The sequence below is a fragment of the Crinia signifera genome, chromosome 7 (genome assembly GCF_055691185.1).
Source record: "Crinia signifera chromosome 7, ASM5569118v1, whole genome shotgun sequence".
Classification (NCBI taxonomy): domain Eukaryota; kingdom Metazoa; phylum Chordata; class Amphibia; order Anura; family Myobatrachidae; genus Crinia; species Crinia signifera.
The window spans coordinates 1,392,019-1,414,942 of NC_139223.1; the positions used below are offsets into that span (position 1 = coordinate 1,392,019).

Here is a 22,924-nt window from a genome sequence, read left to right on the forward strand (position 1 = left end):
TGCACATGGTTTTGTCCATCTAAGAAGGATTTTGTCAGAAAGAATGGACTAGAATAACCCCCAATGTCATCTTGCACCTCTTTCTGCGTCGTTTTGTTGGCTGTTGTAGCGTCCTAAATTTTTAAATCTTTGATGGATGAATGGTGGGGAGATGGGTGATTTCTCTCTCCACATTATGTGATGGATGAAAATATGTCCTCATGGACATCCATGGTCTCAACCATTCCTATCGTACTTCTTTTTGGATGGGATGTCCCGGATGGATGGATGGCTGGGTGGCAGGGCCCCAGCAATTCTTTTTTTTTTTTTAATTCAATAATTTTTATTGAAGTTTTTGCATAAACATAAACGATAACACCCCATACAAATAGGTGGGCGGTTAGAGCACCAAGGTAAAACTGCAAGATAATCAGGAGAAAATACAGCATATACATATACAATCATATGCATAGGAGCAAGGTTTACTTAGCATATGTGTGCATATTATTTCCAGAGGACCAGCGTAATAGTACATGCACCGAAGGCGCCATTCGGGCACGAGCAACCAAAAGCATTGTAGAATGTATATTGACATAGTAGTTGTAAACCGATGTGGCCTGTATCTTCTTGTTTAGCAGGGATCACTTATTATATCTTGCAATGTTCATATTGATCTATAATAGCAAAAGAATTATGCTCAACCAACCAAAATAAAAATAGTACCATAATTCCCAAAACAACCCTACCTCAAAACCCCCCACCCTGTATGACCTACCCCCAACTTAGGTATACCTGGAGCCCTTAACTAACTAACCCCTACCCCGTTACCTATTCTGTATCCTAAGCTATCTTACCTAATTAACCCCCCCATCCCGCCCCCCAACCCATTAGCAGGGGGACAATAGACTAATGACCCTAAGCCAGGCGGAACATGACCCAGCCCTCCCTCAGCAATTACAGACGTATAGCATATGTGGCATTTGTAAATATGTCATACATTAAACAAGCATTGGCAAATGTATTCATAAGGATACAACAATGTATATCAGAAAAAGCATGGTGGTGAACAATAAGAATTTAGTCAGGGCCGAGAGAAATGAGAAAAACACAAAAGACAAACAAACATCTTAGGCCTCCATGCACTGTGTGAGTCTAATCAGGCCAGTTCTTCAGTCCAAGAAAGGATCTATATGTAGCATATAGAAGGAGTTCAAGCACCCACGTACCCACCGGGGCAGGATCGAGGCACTTACATAGTATTGTCCAGGATCTCAAAGCTGTCTGCAGGAGCGGCAAGTATAAAGTCAGATATATCACCGCAACCTCAGAGCATAGAAGGGTAAGGCAAGGTATATTAGCAGATCTAGACAGGACCAGCAAATAGCATTTCTCCAGGGTTTGGGGAATCACAGGGTCTGCATGTGTTGCAGCAGGATGGTCAAAGGGAGGAAAATCATCCACACAGTCTTCCCCCAGAGTGTAAACGATGGTAGGATCCATAGAGGCTGTGACCGACTGTTCCTGAGACATAAGATCCTCGCTTATGGAGCACTCCCCCCGGGTATATGAAGCCTCAACTTCAACTGGAAGGGTTGCAGAAGGATGATCTTGGGGCGTAGGAGTAGTTATTTCAACAGGAGGATTAGCATGAGCAGATGAAATAGACAAGGCACAGTCTTGTACTGCAGACAGCTCCTGACACAGCCTATTAGCAGAGTCATTTATTGCCTGCAGTATGCAGTGTATTCGCCATCTTTGCAGCAGGGCTACACAATAATCTGAGTCTAAGCCAGATACGAAATCCGCCTGCCTGGTAGAGGGGATCTTTAAGCAGAACCGATGGTGGCTAGCACACCACCAGGTTAGCGATAATAGGCGGCAGGGGCAGTCCAGCAAGCCAATGCAGTCAACAGACTCTGTGGCACCCAAAATGGCCGCAATCTCAACCAGAGCCCTAAAGCAGGGTAAGTAGACTTACAGGAGGCAGCTGCAGGGAGATCGGTCCGCAACTGCACAAAACATCACCGGAGTCCAGGAGGGATAGCGAGGAGGCTGCAAGCTGGATGTGGAGTAGATCATCCGCCAAACCACCCGGCGGGGGCAGCGTGTAGGGTCCGGAGCGTCAGGCAGACAGAGCAGGCCGCAACCTGCGCCCGGCTGCACGGAGTCGCCCGTTCCGCAAAAGTTACACCGGAGGGGCCTGGAGGTGACCGCAAGGTGTATTCCACCTCTCTGATTAGCCCTGTGTCTATATTTTTGCTGAAAGCAGGAGTTTATACAGGATTTGTATGGGAGAGCTGGAAGACACGTCCGGCCGCTAGCTAGTCAGGCCACGCCCCCCCCAGCAATTCTTTTACTTGCACCTCTTTCTGCGTCATTTGTTGGCTTTTTGTAGCGTCCTAAATTTATAAATCTTTGATGGATGAATGGTGGGGAGATGGGTGGTTTCTCTCTCCACATCATCCATTATGGATGAAAATATGTCCTCATGGACATCCATGGTCTTATCCATTCCTATCGTACTTCTTTTTTTGGATGGGATGTCCCGGATGGATGGCTGGGTGGGAGGGCCTCAGCAAATCTTTTTCTTGCACCTCTTTCTGCGTCATTTGTTGGCTCTTTGTAGCGTCATAAATTTTTAAATCTTTGATGGATGAATGGTGGGGAGATGGGTGATTCGCTCTCCACCCCATCCATAATGGATGAAAACATGTCCTCAGGGACATCCATGGTCTTATCCATTCCTAGACCGAGTGCGTGGCTTCGGGAGGAACACACATGATTTGGTGAAGTGGTGAGGGAGGTAAGGGAAAACACACCTAGCCAGCCAGCTCAAACAAATTAACCTTAGCGGTGAATTGGGTGACAGATGTCGCAGACAAATAGACCCTACTACCTAGATAGCGGTCTATAAGGGTAGACTATATAGGGATCGCCAAACCTGGGGTCCTAGAGAGGTGGAGGCCACCAATTACCCCACCCCTGCCACCAATTACCCCACCCCCCTCCACCCATTAGGTGATGGATGAGGAGGCAACTGGTAATGCTCCCAGCGTTCAGAAACCACGTGACCTCACGCCAGATAGGGGTCTTGTTAGATATTAAACTGATCTAAACAAATACTATCTTGCAGACTAAATAAGTGCTGCACGAAACGCCCACTGCTCCTTGGCTGAACACGAGGACGAGTGCACAATCAAGCCAAACAGGGGTTTTGGTACTTGATTGGATCTTCTACCAGAGGAGCGCAGCTACTAGTATAGCTTTGAACGAAGATCGGTCCTTCTCTATTGGGGAAGAATATATGTCATCAGTGACATCCAGAGTATTTATCCTCCTTTTGGGATAGTATGGATGGATTGATAAATGTTTGGGAAGAAGAAGTCCCAACAGCTGCTTATGGTCAGCGTACTAGACCAAGTGCGTGGCTTCGGGAGGAACACATGTAAAGTGGTGAAGTGGTGAGGGAGGAATTGGAACGCACGCCTAGCCAGTCTGATCAAACTGGATAAGGAGGCAACTGGTAATGCACCCAGCGTTCACAAACCACGTGACCTCACGCCAGATAGGGGTCTTGCTGGATATTAAACTGATCCAAACAGATACTACCTTGCAGACACAGTCAATGCTGCACCAAAAGCCCACTGCTCCTTGGCTACACATGCCAAACTGCAAAATCAATCCACATTGGGCTCTTGGTACTTGTGTGGAGGTTCTAACAGAGGAGCGCAGCTACAAGGACAATTTCAATTTGCACATCTTTGTATTCTTTGCTCTTTTTTGGGGGGTTATTAAACTGCCACCCTGTCTGCCCCTGTAGTGCTGCTCTGCTTCCAACATGTGCCAGGTTGGAAGTGTAAGGTCCACATGTATGTGATGCCCACTGCAGTCGCCTAGCTTAGTCATCCAGCTACCTCGGGATAACCTTATGGCCCTACTACAGTATATGAAAACCATTTTGTGAGCTGTGAAGTGATCAAAATTGACTAGAAATGAGTGGAAACTAATGTTATTGTGCTTAATAACACTTTAGGGGCAAAAACAGGCCCGAAATCTAATATTTTAGCAATTTTTAGCATTTTTCCCAAAAAATTCAGATCCAAAACCAAAACCCGCAAGGGTGGTTTTGCCAAAACCAATCCTGATCCAAAACCCGAAGGGAGATCCAGATCCAAAACCCGAAAAAGTGCCCGCCGCACATCTCTAGTTAGTACTGTGAATTTAGGTCTTCCTTCCACCAACCAATGACGCCACAACTCGAGGGCCCATTTAACTGCCATTAGCTCTCTATTCCCTATGTCTGTTCATCTCGGCAGAGGAGAATTTCCTAGACAAGAAGAATACACATGGATAAAGCTTATTGTCACTGGGATCTATCTGCGACAGTATGGCTTCTACCCCTGATTCCGAGGCATCTACCTCTACTATTAAAGGTAACTCAGGGTATGGGTTCAGTATCGGGGCAGTGACAAAACTTTGTTTTAAGTCATCAAACGCTTAAAGAGCAGAAGATGACCAGTTCCCCTGATCTGCCCCCTTTTGTGTCAAGGCGGTAATTGCGGCTGCCAAATTAGAAAAATTATGAATAAAGTGTCACCGTTGAACGCCCTTTAGGTTGGTTGGATGAGCCCAGTCTGGGATAGCTTGAACCTAACAAGGACCCGTAGCAAAAAGGGGATTTTGTACTTACCGTTAAATCCTTTTCTCAGACTCCATAGGTGACACTGGAGAGTTACAGTGAGGAATAGAAGGCGACCACAGGGAGCTTGGGCACTTTAGAATACATTAACAGTGACTAACTCCTCCCCTTCTACTTCCTCTCCTAGGCAGTCTAGGTATGTGCCCGGAGGGAGCTGGAAGAAAGGAAAAACAACACACTTCCGAGAGGAGGTCAAACATAATCTTAACAAATCACACACACACTCACATAGAGTGAAAATATGTTTTGAAGAACAGCATTCATAACAGAATGAACCCATCCATAAAAACTTGGCAAAACTCAGAATTCAGACTAAGTATAACAGTCACTTATCCTCAGGTAATTAAAACAACCTGAAACAAAACAGGAAAAGGAGAGACAGCGTCGGGTGGGCGTCCAGTGTCACCTATGGAGTCTGAGAAAAGGATTTAACTGTAAGTACAAAATCCCCTTTTCTCTTTCCTCCACTAGGTGACACTGGAGAGTTACAGTGGGGACGTCCCAGAGCTCCCAACACGGGTGGGATGACGCTGAGAGCCCCTTAACACAGAACGGCCAAACCGCGAAGCAGCTGCCGCAAAAGTGTCAAACTTGTAAAAGCGGACGAAAGTCTTCTGACCAGACCACGTAGCCGCTCTACATAGATCCTGTATAGAAACTCCACGGGCAGCCGCCCAGGAGGTACCCACCGACCTTGTAGAATGGGCGGAAATCGAAGAAGGTGGCACCCTAGAGGAAGCCACATAAGCTTGACGAATTGTCAATCTGATCCACCTGGCCAGGACCTGCTTGGAAGCGGGCCAACCAGGACGCAAGGAGTCATAGAGAACAAATAAAGCATCTGACTTACGTACAGACTCTGTTCTGGCCACGTAAATGCGCAAGGCCCGGACCACGTCCAGCGCTCTAGACTCCTGTGAGTCCTCCCGAAAGGCCGACACCACAATAGGTTGGTTAATGTGGAATGCCGAGACCACCTTTGGGAGAAACACACTAGAGGTGCGCAGCTCCGCTCTATCCTCATGGAAACGCAAGAAGGGTGGCTTACAAGAGAGAGCACTCAGCTCCGACACCCTTCTAGCCAAAGCCAAGGCCAACAGAAGGACAGTCTTCCAAGTGACGTATCTTAGTTCCACCTCCTCCATAGGCTCAAATACAGAGGACTGGAGAAACGCCAGTACCACATCCAGGTCCCATGGAGCAGTAGGAGGCCTGAAGGGAGGTTGCAGCCGCAACACCCCCTGGAAGAAAGTCTGTACCTGAGGAAGAAGAGCTAGCCTCCTCTGGAAAAAAAATGGAGAGGGCGGATACTTGAACCTTCAAGGACCCCAGCCGGAGTCCTGAGGACAAGCCCTTCTGTAAGAACAGCAGCAATCTGGCCAATTTGAAGTTCACAGAAGAGACCCTCCTGGATTCGCACCAGGCCACATAGGCCCTCCAGATGCGGTGGTAATGCACCGAGGTAACCTGCTTTCTAGCTCCTATCATGGTTGGAATCACCGCCTGCGGGATCCCTGCTTTCCTCAGGATGGACCTCTCAACAGCCATGCCGTCAAATGTAGATGCTGTAAGTTGGGACAGGTGAACGGACCCTGTGTTAGCAGGTCGTCGCAGAGAGGCAGAGGCCATGGTTCGTCTACTAACAGGCCTGTTAGAACCGTGTACCACGACCGGCGAGGCCAGTCTGGAGCGATGAACAGCACTGTCACCGACTCCCGTCGGATTCTCGGCAGAACCCGAGGGATGAGAGGCACTGGAGGGAAGATGTAAAGGAACTGATCCGTCCAGGGTGCCGTGAGAGCGTCCACTGCCACTGCCTGTGGGTCTCTTGTCCGAGCGCAGTATCGGGGCAACTGGTGGTTGTGTCTGGAGGCCATCATGTCTATCTGCGGACAACCCCACCGACGAGTCAAGGTCTGGAAGACCTGAGGGTTCAGACACCACTCTCCGTGGTGGACGTCTCGGCGGCTGAGGTAGTCTGCCTCCCAGTTTTCCACGCCTGGTATGAAAATGGCAGACATGGCCCCTGCATGCTCCTGCACCCAGCAAAGAATCCTCTTCACCTCTCTCATTGCTGCGCGGCTGCGGGTACCTCCCTGCTTGTTTATGTAAGCCACAGCCGTGGCATTGTCCGACTGCACCCTGATGTCCTTGTTCCGGAGGACCACTTCCGCCTGGAGCAGGGCATAATACACTGCTCGCAGTTCCAGCACATTGATGGACATCCGTGCTTCCTCCGGGGTCCACAGTCCCTGGAAGTGGAGGCCCAGCGTGACCGCTCCCCAACCCCTGAGGCTGGCGTCCGTGGTGAGGAGTGTCCAATCGTGTATGGCGAACCTCCGCCCCTCCTGCAGGTTGCTGGAGTTGAGCCACCACGCCAGTGATGCTCGAGCCTGATGGGAGAGAGAGATTCGCTGCTGTAGAAACAGGTGTGAACCTGTCCACTGGCGGAGCAGACACAGATGGAAGGGGCGAGATCGAAACCGCCCGTACTGCACCGCCTCGAACGTGGCCACCATCCTTCCCAGCAGCCTTGTGCAAAGGAGAACTGTGACCGTTCGATGCTGCAGCACCAGTCGAACTGCTTCCTGCAGGGACAAGATCTTGTCCATGGGAAGGAATACCCTTCTCTGGACCATGTCCAGAGTCATCCCTAGGAACAGAATCCTCTGCGATGGGGTCAGCTGTGACTTCTGGATGTTGAGCATCCAGCCATGGGACTCCAGAGTCTGACGTGTCAGGTGGATGTTGTGCAGAAGGACCTCCCTGGACGGGGCCTTCAACAGAAGGTCGTCCAAGTAAGGGACAATTGTAACTCCCTGAGCCCTGAGTATCTCCATCATGACAGCCATCACTTGGGTAAACACCCGGGGCGCAGAGGAGAGGCCGAATGGGAGGGCTCGGAACTGCAGGTGACAGTTCTGGACAGCAAACCGCAGGTATGCCTGGTGAGGGGGCCAGATGGGGATATGCAGGTATGCATCTTTGATATCGATGGATACAAGAAACTCCCCTGGTTCCAGGCCTGCAATGACAGACTGCAGTGACTCCATCTTGAAGCGAGTGAACCGTAGGAAGGGATTGAGCTGCTTTAAGTTCAAGATGGGTCTTACTGAGCCGTCCGGCTTGGGAACCAGAAAAAGGCTGGAATAAAATCCCTTTGCCTTTTCCGGTTCCGGGATAACCACCCCTAAATCCCTGAGCTTCTGAATGGCGGCCTGCAAGGCCCTGCCTTTCTCCTGTGAAGCTGGCAAACCTGTGGGAAAAAACCGTTGAGGAGGAGGCAACAAGAAATCTATCTTGTAGCCTACTGCTACCAGATCCTTTACCCATGCGTCCTGGCATGAACCGGCCCAAACCTGATGGTAAAACAGCAGCCGGCCCCCCACCCTGTGTTCTGGACAGGAGCTGGGAGAGTCATGCCGAGGGCTTGGAGGTAACCTTTGCATCCAGGATTGGAGCGCTGGCTGAACCTCTGCCTTTTCCTCAGAAGCCTCTGGAGCTAGTAGCCGCTCCCCTAGACCTACCCCTGAATCTGGGGGTGGGCCGAAATGACCGAAAGGACTGCCCTCCAGTAGTAGGAAATGACCTACGTGGGGGAGGGGCTGCAGTAGGCAGGAATTGAGACTTACCCCCTGTAGCCTGTGAAATCATTTTGTCCAGCTCTGGGCCAAAGAGCGCCTCACCAGAAAAGGGTAATGCTTCCACCGCCTTCTTGGAATCGGCATCTGCATTCCATTGTCTCAACCAAAGAGTACGGCGAGCAGAAACTGAGAGGGCAGAGATACGAGCCGCAAGCATACAAACATCTGAAGAGGCTTCTACCAAGTAACCTGCAGCCTCCTGTATGTGTTCCACTAAGAGCAACATATCACTTGCCCCTGGGTCTAGAGAAGAGGCCACCTGGGATGCCCATACCTCCATGACCCTATTGACCCAACATCCCACTTGTGCTGGGCGTTGTAAAAGACCTGCAGCTGAATAAATGTTCTTCAGAGCACTCTCTAACCGCCTATCAGACACATCTTAAGGGTAGAGGCTCCTGGAATGGGCAACACTGTCTTTTTGGACAAGTGTGATACCGAAGAATCAACAGCAGGTGGCGTCTCACATGACTTTCTAGCATCCTTAGGAAAAGGATAGGCAGTGAAAAATCTCTGAGACACCTGAAACTTTTTGTCTGGGTGTAACCAAGCTTTTTGCAAGTGTTCATCCAGCTCCTCTGAGGCTGGGAAATATGCAGACTGTTTCTGCTTTTTAGCAAACACTGAGGGACGCGCAGCAGGTCTCACCTCCTCTGTGACATTGAGGGTTAACCTGACTGCTTGTATTAAGTCCTCTAAACCCTGAGAGGGGACATCAGTGTCCTGGATAAGCGGAGCATCAGGCTCAGCATCAGGCTGAGCATCAGGGTCATGAAATTCACCCTCCTCTAGAGCTGGCATGTCATCATCTGTATCATCTAACAGAGGGACCTGAGGAAACATCCTATTAGCAGAAGCCAGTCTAGGAGGAGGGGGTGTAGAGGAGTCTGCATGCAATGCTCTAGACCAGTGGTCGCCAACCCGTCGCTCGCGAGCTACCGGTAGCTCGCCTGAGCGAAACGGGTGGCTCGACCACTGCTGCCTGCCCTGCCCAGTCCGCCCGCCCGTTGTTGCCGCTGGCTTGCGGCGCTATAGCCGCCGCCTTGCCCCGCTGTAGTCCGCGGGGACCAGAGACAGCACACAGGCGCTAGAAGTCATATTTGACCTCTAGCGTCTGACAGGGAGCACCGCGCTAAGTGCTCCCGGCACTTCCGGGTAACGCTGCAGCAGCGCAGCTCTGTGTTCCCTCCCTGTCATAGGCTAGAAGTCAAATATGACTTCTAGCATGGTGGGGGCTGTGGGGGGGAAGAACGCTAAATGCCAGCAGGGTGATGACGGAGGCAGCAGGCTAGAAGTCAAATATGACTTCTAGCATGGTGGGGGCTGTGGGGGGGAAGAACGCTAATTGCCAGCAGGGTGATGACGGAGCTGAGCACCAGCAGCAATTATTCATTTATTATGCCCATGTGAAGACGGGCATAGTGGAGGGGGCAAGCAGTGACCCCCTTGTCAATGAGCATTAACCCCTGGCAACAAAATTCAACCCCTGACAGCAAGCAGGTAATTTACATTTTTTTATTAGAAGCCTAACTGTGGGACATTGTGTGCAATATGTGTAATGGGCATCATTTGTGTGGCACATGTTTAATGAGCATCAAGGTGTGGGGCATATGTATAAAGGAGCTTCACGTTATGGGTCATAGGCATAATCGGCATCACGGTGTGTGGCATATGTATAATGGTGCATCACGGTGTGTGTCATATGTATAATGGTGCATCACGGTGTGTGGCATATGTATAATGGTGCATCACGGTGTGGCATATGTATAATGGAGCATCACGGTGTGCGGCATATGTATAATGGACATCACGGTGTGCGGCATATGTATAATGGGCATCACGGTGTGCGGCATATGTATAATGGGCATCACGGTGTGCGGCATATGTATAATGGGCATCACGGTGTGTGGCATATGTATAATGGAGCATCACGGTGTGTGGCATATGTATAATGGAGCATCATGGTGTGTGGCATATGTATAATGGAGTATCACTGTGGGATATGTATAATGGTGCATCACGGTGTGGGGCATTTGTATAACGGAGTATCACTGTGGGATATGTATAATGGTGCATCCCGGTGTGGGGCATTTGTATAACGGAGTATCACGTTGTTGGGCATATGTATAATGGGCATCGTGTGTGTGTGTGTGTGTGTGGAAAAAATGGGGGATGTAGCCTCGCAGGAGTTCCACGGTAGTAGCTGAACCTTCTAATTTTTGGCGCGTGCCTTCGGCACGCGCAGATGACTCTTCTCCTCTGCCTCCAGTGTTGGGAGGTATGTTTTGGGGCATTACAGTTTGTGGCATTATGTGTAAAGGGCATTTTTTGGGATATTATGCAGATTTTTTATTTTTTTTTACTTTAGTAGCTCTTCGGGCGGTTTATTTTGTCGCGAGTAGCTCCCGACCCAAAAAAGGTTGGAGACCACTGCTCTAGACAGACTCTCCACAGCAGAAGTTAACTCTGCCTGCTGATCCCTGGCTGCATCCCTATCTTGTCTGGCCGAAGATAACTCAGAAGCTAGCTGAGAAATCACTACAGACAACTGGGAAGCCCATACAGGTATATCCTGCCCCGATGTTGAAGGGGTGGGGGCTGGGGATGCAGCACATGAGGGACATACAATGGCGCCCTCCGCGTGTGGCGCAAATTTATTGCTGCACTTCTTGCAAGCAATCTTTTTACCAGCCATCATACACTCAGCAATCTTACACAGAAAGGAGAGATGGAAATACTGGACAGGAGAGGAGGTATAGAAAAAAGGCAGAGTCTGCCACAAGCCCGATACGCGCACTGTATATAAATATAACTTGCGCCGGCTAAGGGACCTTTTTGGACACAGTCCAAGTCGCCCTGACCTCCTATGTCCCGCTATGACTCACTGAACCAGGGTCACCGGCACTTCCAGACACCTCGAGGGAGCCGCGGATCACGCTGCTGTCTTCAATGGCTGCCGCTCCTACAAAGAAGGAGGAAGCGGAAGTACCCAGCATGCCGCGCTGTCGCTCCTCTAATGGCGCTGTATTTAAAAAGTGCGCTGCCGCGGCTTTTTACACTGAATCCCCTGCTAGCGGGGGATCAGCGCTATACTTACCCCTGCCTTAGCTGTCGGGTGCGGCATGCTAACAGGTCCTCGAGGCGCGCTGCAAGCAGCGGCGACGGGACCTCAGGATCTGTGGATCCTGTAGCCAGGTACCGGAGGCAAGCTGCATGCAGCTGCGACCGGACCTGCCGACAGCACCCGCGTCGCAGGCAGGTAGGGACAGGGAGCTACCTGCCTGTCCTCTTGCTGATTGTAGCATCAATTTACATTAAAAAATATATAAAACTCAGGAGTGAGCTTTGAACGCACCCAGCTCCCGCAGGGCACATGCTAAGTCTGCCTAGGAGAGGAAGTAGAAGGGGAGGAGTTAGTCACTGTCAATGTTCCCTCTAATTTTACGAAGCCTGTGTGCGGCAAAAGATTTTGGCTGTGCAACTTTGGGAGGAAATTAAAAATTTTGTGCGTCACTTATATATAACTGGAAAATGACATTCAGCATTTGTGTTAACTTTACTTCAAAATGATATTAAACATTTAAACATTCAAAACACAGCACACAATGTAGTTAATGGGTGAAACACATTAATTGAGTCCACAACTGCAAAAAGGGACCACTGCTGCTTTGTGCGCTCTGTTGTAATGTCTGTGCGCACGATCGTCGAGGTGTGTGCGCGCGCACGTGCGCACAGCTTAGAGGGAACACTGGTCACTGTTAATTTATTCTAAAGTGCCCAAGCTCCCTGTGGTCGCCTTCTATTCCTCACTGTAACTCTCCAGTGTCACCTAGTGGAGGAAAGAGAAATTCACATAGCAGATAATGTATCCTAGGAGAGAGATTTTTAGACCCATTAAATGCACATTTCTCACACAGGTGTGAGGGAGCAGCAGGGGCACAGGTGTGTGGGGTGGTGGCAGAGGATAGAGGCACAGTTGTGTGGGAACGGCAGGGGCACAGGTGTGGGGGGTGGTGGCAAAGGATAGAGGCACAGGTGTGTGGGAGCGGCAGGGGCACAGGTGTGGGAGGTGGTGGCAGAGGACAGAGGCACAGGTGTGTGGGAGCAGCAGGGGCACAGGTGTGTGGGATGGTGGCAGAGGATAGAGGCACAGGTGTGTGGGAGCGGCAGGGGCACAGGTGTGGTGGATGATGGCAGAGGATAGAGGCACAGGTGTGGGGGATGGTGGCAAAGGATGCAGGCACAGGTGTGGGGGATGGTAGCAGAGTATAGAGGCACAGGTCTGGGGGATGGTGGCAGAGGATAGAGGCACAGGTGTGGGGGATGGTGGCAGAGGATAGAGGCAGAGATGTGTGGGATCGGCAGGGGCACAGGTGTGGGGGATGGTGGTAGAGGATAGAGGCAAAGGTGTGTGGGAGCGGCAGGTGCACAGGTGTGGGGGATTGTGGCAGAGGATAGAGGCACAAGTGTGTGGGAGCGGCAGGGGCACAGGTGTGGGGGATGGTGGCAGAGGATAGAGACACAGGTGTGTGGGAGTGGCAGGGGCACAGGTGTGGGGGATGGTGGACATAAATAGAGGCACAGGTGTGTGGGAGCGGCAGGGGCACAGGTGTGGTGGATGATGGCAGAAGATAGAGGCACAGGTGTGTGGAATCGGCAGGGGCACAGGTGTGGGGGATGATGGCAGAGGATAGAGGCACAGGTGTGTGTGAGTGGAAGGGGCCAGGTGTGGAGGATGGTGGCAGAGGATAGAGGCACAGGTGTGTGGGAGCGGCAAGGGCACAGGTGTGGGGGATGGTGGCAGAGGATAGAGACACAGGTGTGTGGGAGCGGCAGGGGCACAGGTGTGGGGGATGGTGGACAAAAATAGAGGCACAGGTGTGTGGGAGCGGCAGGGGCACAGGTGTGATGGATGATGGCAGAAGATAGAGGCACAGGTGTGTGGAATCGGCAGGGGCACAGGTGTGGGGGATGATGGCAGAGGATAGAGGCACAGGTGTGTGTGAGTGGAAGGGGCCAGTTGTGGAGGATGGTGGCAGAGGATAGAGGCACAGGTGTGAGGTAGCAGCAGGGGCACAGGTGTGGGGGATGGTGGCAGAGGATACAGGCACAGGTGTGTGGAAACTGCAGGGGCACAGGTGTGGGGGGTGGTGGCAGAGGATAGAGGCACAGATGTGTGGGATCGGCAGGGGCACAGGTGTGGGGGAGGGTGGCAGAGGATAGAGGCACAGATGTGTGGGATCGGCAGGGGCACAGGTGTGTGGGGTGGTGGCAGAGGATAGAGGCAGAGGTGTGTGGGAACGGCAGGGGTTCAGGTGTGGGGGATGATGGCAGAGGATAGAGGCACAGATGTGTGGGATCGGCAGGGGCACAGGTGTGTGGGGTGGTGGCAGAGGATAGAGGCACAGGTGTGTGGGAACGGCAGGGGCACAGGTGTGTGGGGTGGTGGCAGAGGATAGCGGCACAGGTGTGGGGGATGGTGGCAGGGGCACAGGTGTGGGGGACAGTGGCAGGGGCACAGGTGTGGGGGATGGTGGCAGAGGATAGAGGCACAGGTGTGTGGGAGCGGCGGGGCACAAATGTGTTAGATGATGGCAGAGGATAGAGGCACAGGTGTGTGTGAGTGGAAGGGGCCAGGTGTGGAGGATGGTGGCAGAGGATAGAGGCACAGATGTGTGGGATCGGCAGGAGCACAGGTGTGTGAGGTGGTGGCAGAGGATAGAGGCACAGGTGTGTGGGAACGGCAGGGGCACAGGTGTGGGGAACGGTGGCAGAGGACAGAGGCACAGGTGTGGGGAACTGTGGCAGAGGACAGAGGCACAGGTGTGGGGGATGGTGGCAGGGGATAGAGGCACAGGTGTGTGGGAGCAGCAGGGGCACAGGTGTGGGGGATCGTGGCAGAGGATAGAGGCACAGGTGTGTGGGAGCGGCAGGGGCACAGGTGTGGGGGATGGTGGCAGAGGATAGAGGCACAGGTGTGGAGGATGGTGGCAGAGGATAGAGGCACAGGTGTGGGGGAGCGGCAGGGGCACAGGTGTGGGGGATGGCAGCAGAGGATAGAGGCACAGATGTGTGGGATCGGCAGGAGCACAGGTGTGTGAGGTGGTGGCAGAGGATAGAGGCACAGGTGTGTGGGAACGGCAGGGGCACAGGTGTGGGGAACGGTGGCAGAGGACAGAGGCACAGGTGTGGGAAACGGTGGCAGAGGACAGAGGCACAGGTGTGGGGGATGGTGGTAGGGGATAGAGGCACAGGTGTGTGGGAGCAGCAGGGGCACAGGTGTGGGGGATCGTGGCAGAGGATAGAGGCACAGGTGTGTGGGAGCGGCAGGGGCACAGGTGTGGGGGATGGTGGCAGAGGATAGAGGCGCAGGTGTGGAGGATGGTGGCAGAGGATAGAGGCACAGGTGTGGGGAACGGTGGCAGAGGACAGAGGCACAGGTGTGGGGGATGGTGGCAGGGGATAGAGGCACAGGTGTGTGGGAGCAGCAGGGGCACAGGTGTGGGGGATCGTGGCAGAGGATAGAGGCACAGGTGTGTGGGAGCGGCAGGGGCACAGGTGTGGGGGATGGTGGCAGAGGATAGAGGCACAGGTGTGGAGGATGGTGGCAGAGGATAGAGGCACAGGTGTGTTGGAGCGGCAGGGGCACAGGTGTGGGTGATGGCAGCAGAGGATAGAGGCACAGGTGTGGGGAATCGTGGCAGAGGATTGAGGCACAAGTTTGTGGGATTGGCAGGGGCACAGGTGTGGGGGATGATGGCAGAGGACAGAGGCACAAGTGTGTGGGATCGGCAGGGGCACAAGTGTGGGGGATGGTGGCAGAGGATAGAGGCACAGATGTGTGGAATCGGCAGGGGCACAGGTGTGGGGGATGGTGGCAGAGGATAGAGACACAGTTATGTGGGAGGGGCAGGGGCACAGGTGTGAGGGATGGTGGCAGAGGATAGAGGCACAGGTGTGTGGGAGCAGCAGGGGCACGTGTGTGTGTGTGGGTGGGGGTGGCAGAGGATAAAGGCATGTGTGTGGGAGCGGCAGGGGCACAGGTGTGGCGGATGATGGCAGAGGATAGAGGCACATGTGTGAGAGCAGCAGGGGCACAGGTGTGGGCGGTGGTGGGAGAGGATAGAGGCACAGGTGTGTGGGAGCAGCAGGGGCACATGTGTGTGTGTGTGTGGGGGGGTGGCAGAGGATAAAGGCATGTGTGTGGGAGCCGCAGGGGCACAGGTGTGGGAGATGATGGCAGAGGATAGAGGCACAGGTGTGGGCATGGTGGCAGGGGCACAGGTGTGGGGGATGGCAGCAGAAGATAGAGGCACAGGTGTGGGGAATGGTGGCAGGGGCACAGGTGTGGGGTATGATGGCAGGGGTACAGGTGTGGGGGATTGTGGCAGAGGATAGAGGCACAGATGTGTGGGATCAGCAGGGGCACAGGTGTGGGGGATGGTGGCAGAGGATAGAGGCACAGGTGTGTGGGAGTGGCAGGGGCATAGGTGTGGAGGATGGTGACAGAGGAGAGAGGCACAGGTATGTGGGAGTGGCAGGGGCACAGGTGTGGGGGATAGTGACAGAGGATAGAGGCACAGGTGTGGGGGATAGAGGCAAAGGTGTGGGGGATGGTGGCAGAGGATAGAGGCACAGGTGTGGGGGATGGTGGCAGAGGATAGAGGCACAGGTGTGAGGGAGCAGCAGGGGCACAGGTGTGTGGGGTGGTGGCAGAGGATAGAGGCACAGTTGTGTCAGAACGGCAGGGGCACAGGTGTGGGGGGTGGTGGCAGAGGATAGAGGCACAGGTGTGTGGGAGCAGCAGGGGCACAGGTGTGGGGGGTGGTGGCAGAGGACAGAGGCACAGGTGTGTGGGAGCGGCAGGGGCACAGGTGTGGGGGATTATGGCAGAGGATAGAGGCACAGGTGTGTGGGAGCGGCAGGGGCACAGGTGTGGGGGGGGGGGTGGTGGCAGAGGATAGAGGCACAGGTGTGTGGGATCGGCAGGGGCACAGGTGTGGGAGATGATGGCAGAGGATAGAGGCATAGGTGTGTGGGAGCGGCAGGGGCACAGGTGTGGTGGATGATGGCAGATGATAGAGGCACAGGTGTCGGGGATGGTGGCAAAGGATGCAGGCACAGGTGTGGGGGATGGTAGCAGAGTATAGAGGCAAAGGTGTGGGGGATGGTGGCAGAGGATAGAGGCAGAGATGTGTGGGATCGGCAGGGGCACAGGTGTGGGGGATGGTGGCAGAGGATAGAGGCAAAGGTGTGTGGGAGCGGCAGGGGCACAGGTGTGGGGGATCGTGGCAGAGGATAGAGGCACAGGTGTGTGGGAGCGGCAGGGGCACAGGTGTGGGGGATGGCGGCAGAGGATAGAGGCACAGGTGTGGAGGATGGTGGCAGAGGATAGAGGCACAGGTGTGTGGGAGCGGCAGGGGCACAGTTGTGGGGGATGGCAGCAGAGGACAGAGGCACAGGTGTGGGGGATGGTGGCAGGGGCACAGGTGTGGGGGGGTGGTGGCAGGGGCACAGGTGTGGGGGGGTGGTGGCAGGGGCACAGGTGTGGGGGATGATGGCAGGGGCACAGGTGTGGGGGATGATGGCAGGGGCACAGGTGTGGGGGATGATGGCAGGGGCACAGGTGTGGGGGATGATGGCAGGGGCACAGGTGTGGGGGATGATGGCAGGGGCACAGGTGTGGGGGATGGTGTCAGGGGCACAGGTGTGGGGGATGATGGTAGGGGCACAGGTGTGGGGGATGGTGTCAGGGGCACAGGTGTGGGGGATGATGGTAGGGGCACAGGTGTGGGGGATGATGTCAGGGGCACAGGTGTGGGGGATGATGGCAGGGGCACAGGTGTGGGGGAGGATGGCAGGGGCACAGGTGTGGGGGATGATGGCAGGGGCACAGGTGTGGGGGATGATGGCAGGGGCACAGGTGTGGGGGATGGTGTCAGGGGCACAGGTGTGGGGGATGATGGTAGGGGCACAGGTGTGGGGGATGGTGTCAGGGGCACAGGTGTGGGGGATGATGGCAGGGGCACAGGTGTGGGGGATGATGGCAGGGGCACAGGTGTGGGGGATGATGGCAGGGGCACAGGTGTGGGGGATGATGGCAGGGGCACAGGTGTGGGGGATGATGGCAGGGGCACAGGTGTGGGGGATGATGTCAGGGGCACAGGTGTGGGGGATGATGGCAGGGGCACAGGTGTGGGGGATGATGGCAGGGGCACAGGTGTGGGGGATGATGGCAGGGGCACAGGTGTGGGGGATGATGGTAGGGGCACAGGTGTGGGGGATGGTGGCAGGGGCACAGGTGTGGGTGATGGTGGCAGGGGCACAGGTGTGGGGGATGATGGCAGGGGCACAGGTGTGGGGGATGATGGCAGGGGCACAGGTGTGGGTGATGGTGGCAGGGGCACAGGTGTGGGGGATGATGTCAGGGGCACAGGTGTGGGGGATGATGGCAGGGGCACAGGTGTGGGGGATGATGGCAGGGGCACAGGTGTGGGGGATGGTGGCAGGGGCACAGGTGTGGGGGAGGATGGCAGGGGCACAGGTGTGGGGGATGATGGCAGGGGCACAGGTGTGGGGGAGGATGGCAGGGGCACAGGTGTGGGGGATGATGGCAGGGGCACAGGTGTGGGGGATGATGGCAGGGCACAGGTGTGGGGGATGATGGCAGGGGCACAGGTGTGGGGGAGGATGGCAGGGGCACAGGTGTGGGTGATGATGGCAGGGGCACAGGTGTGGGGGATGGTGTCAGGGGCACAGGTGTGGGGGATGATGGCAGGGGCACAGGTGTGGGGGATGATGGCAGGGGCACAGGTGTGGGGGAGGATGGCAGGGGCACAGGTGTGGGGGAGGATGGCAGGGGCACAGGTGTGGGGGATGATGGCAGGGGCACAGGTGTGGGGGATGACGGCAGGGGCACAGGTGTGGGGGATGACGGCGGGGGCACAGGTGTGGGGGATGATGGCGGGGGCACAGGTGTGGGGGAGGATGGCAGGGGCACAGGTGTGGGTGATGGTGGCAGGGGCACAGGTGTGGGGGATGACGGCAGGGGCACAGGTGTGGGGGATGACGGCAGGGGCACAGGTGTGGGGGATGACGGCAGGGGCACAGGTGTGGGGGATGACGGCAGGGGCACAGGTGTGGGGGATGACGGCAGGGGCACAGGTGTGGGGGATGGTGGCAGGGGCACAGGTGTGGGGGATGATGGTAGGGGCACAGGTGTGGGGGATGGTGGCAGGGGCACAGGTGTGGGGGATGGTGGCAGGGGCACAGGTGTAGGGGATGATGGCAGGGGCACAGGTGTGGGGGATGATGTCAGGGGCACAGGTGTGGGGGATGATGGCAGGGGCACAGGTGTGGGGGATGATGGCAGGGGCACAGGTGTGGGGGATGGTGGCAGGGGCACAGGTGTGGGGGAGGATGGCAGGGGCACAGGTGTGGGGGAGGATGGCAGGGGCACAGGTGTGGGGGAGGATGGCAGGGGCACAGGTGTGGGGGATGATGGCAGGGGCACAGGTGTGGGGGATGATGGCAGGGGCACAGGTGTGGGGGATGATGGTAGGGCAGCCAGCAGGGGCTCGCAGGGACGGAGTCTCCTTCTCCTCCTACGAGTCAGTGACAGTGTCACTCAGGCTGGGGACGGGCCTACATTACCCAGCATGCTCAATGTGCAGTGACGTCACTAGTCCCCGCCCTTCCTGAAAAGCATGATGTCCCCGCCCACGACGCCATTTTGCGCAGTGACTGCCGGCTCAGTCTCGCTCATTCGTGCAGCCTCCCTGCCCCGCCTGCACCCAATACCGGGGTGCAAAGCTCCCCCCACGAGCCGCCTCCTACCACTACCCAGACACCCGGCCCCCCCTCAACTGTGCCCGAAGCGGATGGCAGCGGATTGTTCCCGCTCACCGTGAGCTGGGACTGACACAGACGCAGCGGCGGCGGCGGCGCAGGTGAGTCCGAGACAAGATGGCGACCGGGAGCGCGCTCTGCGGCGCTATATATATATATATATATCCAGTGTGTGTGTATGTATGTATGTATGTATGTGTGTATGCGCGCGCACTGAGGGGGTATGTATGTGTGCACTGAGAGGTATGTATGTGTATGCGCCCACTGAGGGGGGTATGTATGTGTGCACTGAGGGGTATGTATGTGTATGCGTCCACTGAGGGGGGGTATGTATGTGTGCACTGAGAGGTATGTATGTGTATGCGCCCACTGAGGGGGGTATGTATGTGTGCACTGAGGGGTATGTATGTGTATGCGCCCACTGAGGGGGGGTATGTATGTGTGCACTGAGGGGTATGTATGTGTATGCGCCCACTGAGGGGGGTATGTATGTGTGCACTGAGGGGTATGTATGTGTATGCGCCCACTGAGGGGTATGTATGTGTGCACTGAGGTATGTATGTGTATGCGTCCACTGAGGGGGGTATGTATGTGTGCACTGAGGGGTATGTATGTGTATGCGTCCACTGAGGGGGTATGTATGTGTGCACTGAGGGGTATGTATGTGTATGCGCCCACTGAGATGGGTATGTATGTGTGCACTGAGGGGTATGTATGTGTATGCGCCCACTGAGGGGGGTATGTATGTGTGCACTGAGGTATGTATGTGTGCACTGAGGGGTATGTATGTGTATGCGCCCACTGAGGGGGGTATGTATGTGTGCACTGAGAGGTATGTATGTGTATGCGTCCACTGAGGGGGGTATGTGTATGCATCCACTGAGGGGGGTATATATGTGTGCACTGAGAGGTATGTATGTGTATGCGCCCACTGAGGGGGGTATGTATGTGTGCACTGAGAGGTATGTATGTGTATGCGCCCACTGAGGGGGGTATGTATGTGTGCACTGAGGGGTATGTATGTGTATGCGCCCACTGAGGGGTATGTATGTGTATGCGTCCACTGAGGGGGGGTATGTATGTGTGCACTGAGAGGTATGTATGTGTATGCGCCCACTGAGGGGGGTATGTATGTGTGCACTGAGGTATGTATGTGTATGCGTCCACTGAGGGGGGTATGTATGTGTGCACTGAGGGGTATGTATGTGTATGCGTCCACTGAGGGGGTATGTATGTGTGCACTGAGGGGTATGTATGTGTATGCGCCCACTGAGATGGGTATGTATGTGTGCACTGAGGGGTATGTATGTGTATGCGCCCACTGAGGGGGGTATGTATGTGTGCACTGAGGTATGTATGTGTGCACTGAGGGGTATGTATGTGTATGCGCCCACTGAGGGGGGTATGTATGTGTGCACTGAGAGGTATGTATGTGTATGCGTCCACTGAGGGGGGTATGTGTATGCATCCACTGAGGGGGGTATATATGTGTGCACTGAGAGGTATGTATGTGTATGCGCCCACTGAGGGGGGTATGTATGTGTGCACTGAGAGGTATGTATGTGTATGCGCCCACTGAGGGGGGTATGTATGTGTATGCGCCCACTGAGAGGGGTATGTATGTGTGCACTGAGGGGTATGTATGTGTATGCGCCCACTGAGGGGGGTATGTGTATGCATCCACTGAGGGGGGTATATATGTGTGCACTGAGAGGTATGTATGTGTATGCGCCCACTGAGATGGGTATGTATGTGTGCACTGAGAGGTATGTATGTGTATGTGCCCACTGAGATGGGTATGTATGTGTGCACTGAGAGGTATGTATGTGTATGCGTCCACTGAGATGGGTATGTATGTGTGCACTGAGAGGTATGTATGTGTATGCGCCCACTGAGGGGGGTATGTATGTGTGCACTGAGAGGTATGTATGTGTATGCGCCCACTGAGGGGGGTATGTATGTGTGCACTGAGAGGTATGTATGTGTATGCGCCCACTGAGGGGGGTATGTATGTGTATGCGCCCACTGAGAGGGGTATGTATGTGTGCACTGAGGGGTATGTATGTGTATGCGCCCACTGAGGGGGGTATGTATGTGTGCACTGAGAGGTATGTATGTGTATGCGCCCACTGAGGGGTATGTATGTGTATGCGTCCACTGAGGGGGTATGTATGTGTATGCGCCCACTGAGATGGGTATGTATGTGTGCACTGAGGGGTATGTATGTGTGCACTGAGGTATGTATGTGTGCACTGAGGGGTATGTATGTGTATGCGCCCACTGAGGGGGGTATGTATGTGTGCACTAAGAGGTATGTATGTGTATGCGTCCACTGAGGGGGGTATGTGTATGCATCCACTGAGGGGGGTATATATGTGTGCACTGAGAGGTATGTATGTGTATGCGCCCACTGAGGGGGGTATGTATGTGTGCACTGAGAGGTATGTATGTGTATGCGCCCACTGAGGGGGGTATGTATGTGTATGCGCCCACTGAGAGGGGTATGTATGTGTGCACTGAGGGGTATGTATGTGTATGCGCCCACTGAGGGGGGTATGTGTATGCATCCACTGAGGGGGGTATATATGTGTGCACTGAGAGGTATGTATGTGTATGCGCCCACTGAGATGGGTATGTATGTGTGCACTGAGAGGTATGTATGTGTATGTGCCCACTGAGATGGGTATGTATGTGTGCACTGAGAGGTATGTATGTGTATGCGTCCACTGAGATGGGTATGTATGTGTGCACTGAGAGGTATGTATGTGTATGCGCCCACTGAGGGGGGTATGTATGTGTGCACTGAGAGGTATGTATGTGTATGCGCCCACTGAGGGGGGTATGTATGTGTGCACTGAGAGGTATGTATGTGCCCACTGAGGGGGTATGTATGTGTGCACTGAGAGGTATGTATGTGTATGCGCCCACTGAGGGGGGTATGTATGTGTGCACTGAGAGATGTGTATGCGTCCACTGAGGGGGTATGTATGTGTGCACTGAGGGGTATGTATGTGTATGCGCCCACTGAGATGGGTATGTATGTGTGCACTGAGGGGTATGTATGTGTATGCGCCCACTGAGGGGGGTATGTATGTGTGCACTGAGGGGTATGTATGTGTATGCGCCCACTGAGGGGGGTATGTATGTGTGCACTGAGGTATGTATGTGTATGCGTCCACTGAGAGGGTATGTATGTGTGCACTGAGGGGTATGTATGTGTATGCGCCCACTGAGGGGGGTATGTATGTGTGCACTGAGAGGTATGTATGTGTATGCGTCCACTGAGGGGGGTATGTGTATGCATCCACTGAGGGGGGTATATATGTGTGCACTGAGAGGTATGTATGTGTATGCGCCCACTGAGGGGGGTATGTATGTGTATGCGCCCACTGAGAGGGGTATGTATGTGTATGCGCCCACTGAGGGGGGGTATGTATGTGTGCACTGAGGGGTATGTATGTGTATGCGCCCACTGAGGGGGGTATGTATGTGTGCACTGAGAGGTATGTATGTGTATGCGTCCACTGAGGGGGGTATGTGTATGCATCCACTGAGTGGGGTATATATGTGTGCACTGAGAGGTATGTATGTGTATGCGCCCACTGAGGGGGGTATGTATGTGTGCACTGAGAGGTATGTATGTGTATGCGTCCACTGAGGGGGGTATGTGTATGCATCCACTGAGGGGGGTATATATGTGTGCACTGAGAGGTATGTATGTGTATGCGCCCACTGAGGGGGGTATGTATGTGTG

At 54.5% G+C, this 22,924-nt stretch overlaps 1 protein-coding gene across 2 annotated transcripts in view; it reads left to right on the forward strand.

The window, feature by feature from the left end:
• Positions 1–19,026: 19,026 nt before the first annotated feature.
• Positions 19,027–22,924, forward strand: part of SRCAP (Snf2 related CREBBP activator protein) — a 113,678-nt gene continuing 109,780 nt past the window's right edge. The window contains exon 1 of one of the 2 annotated variants that reach the window (XM_083152197.1): positions 19,027–19,271. The gene's annotated coding sequence lies outside the window, so the exon portion shown is untranslated. The remainder of the gene's footprint in view (positions 19,272–22,924) is intronic. The other variant, XM_083152199.1, reaches the window with a different exon arrangement.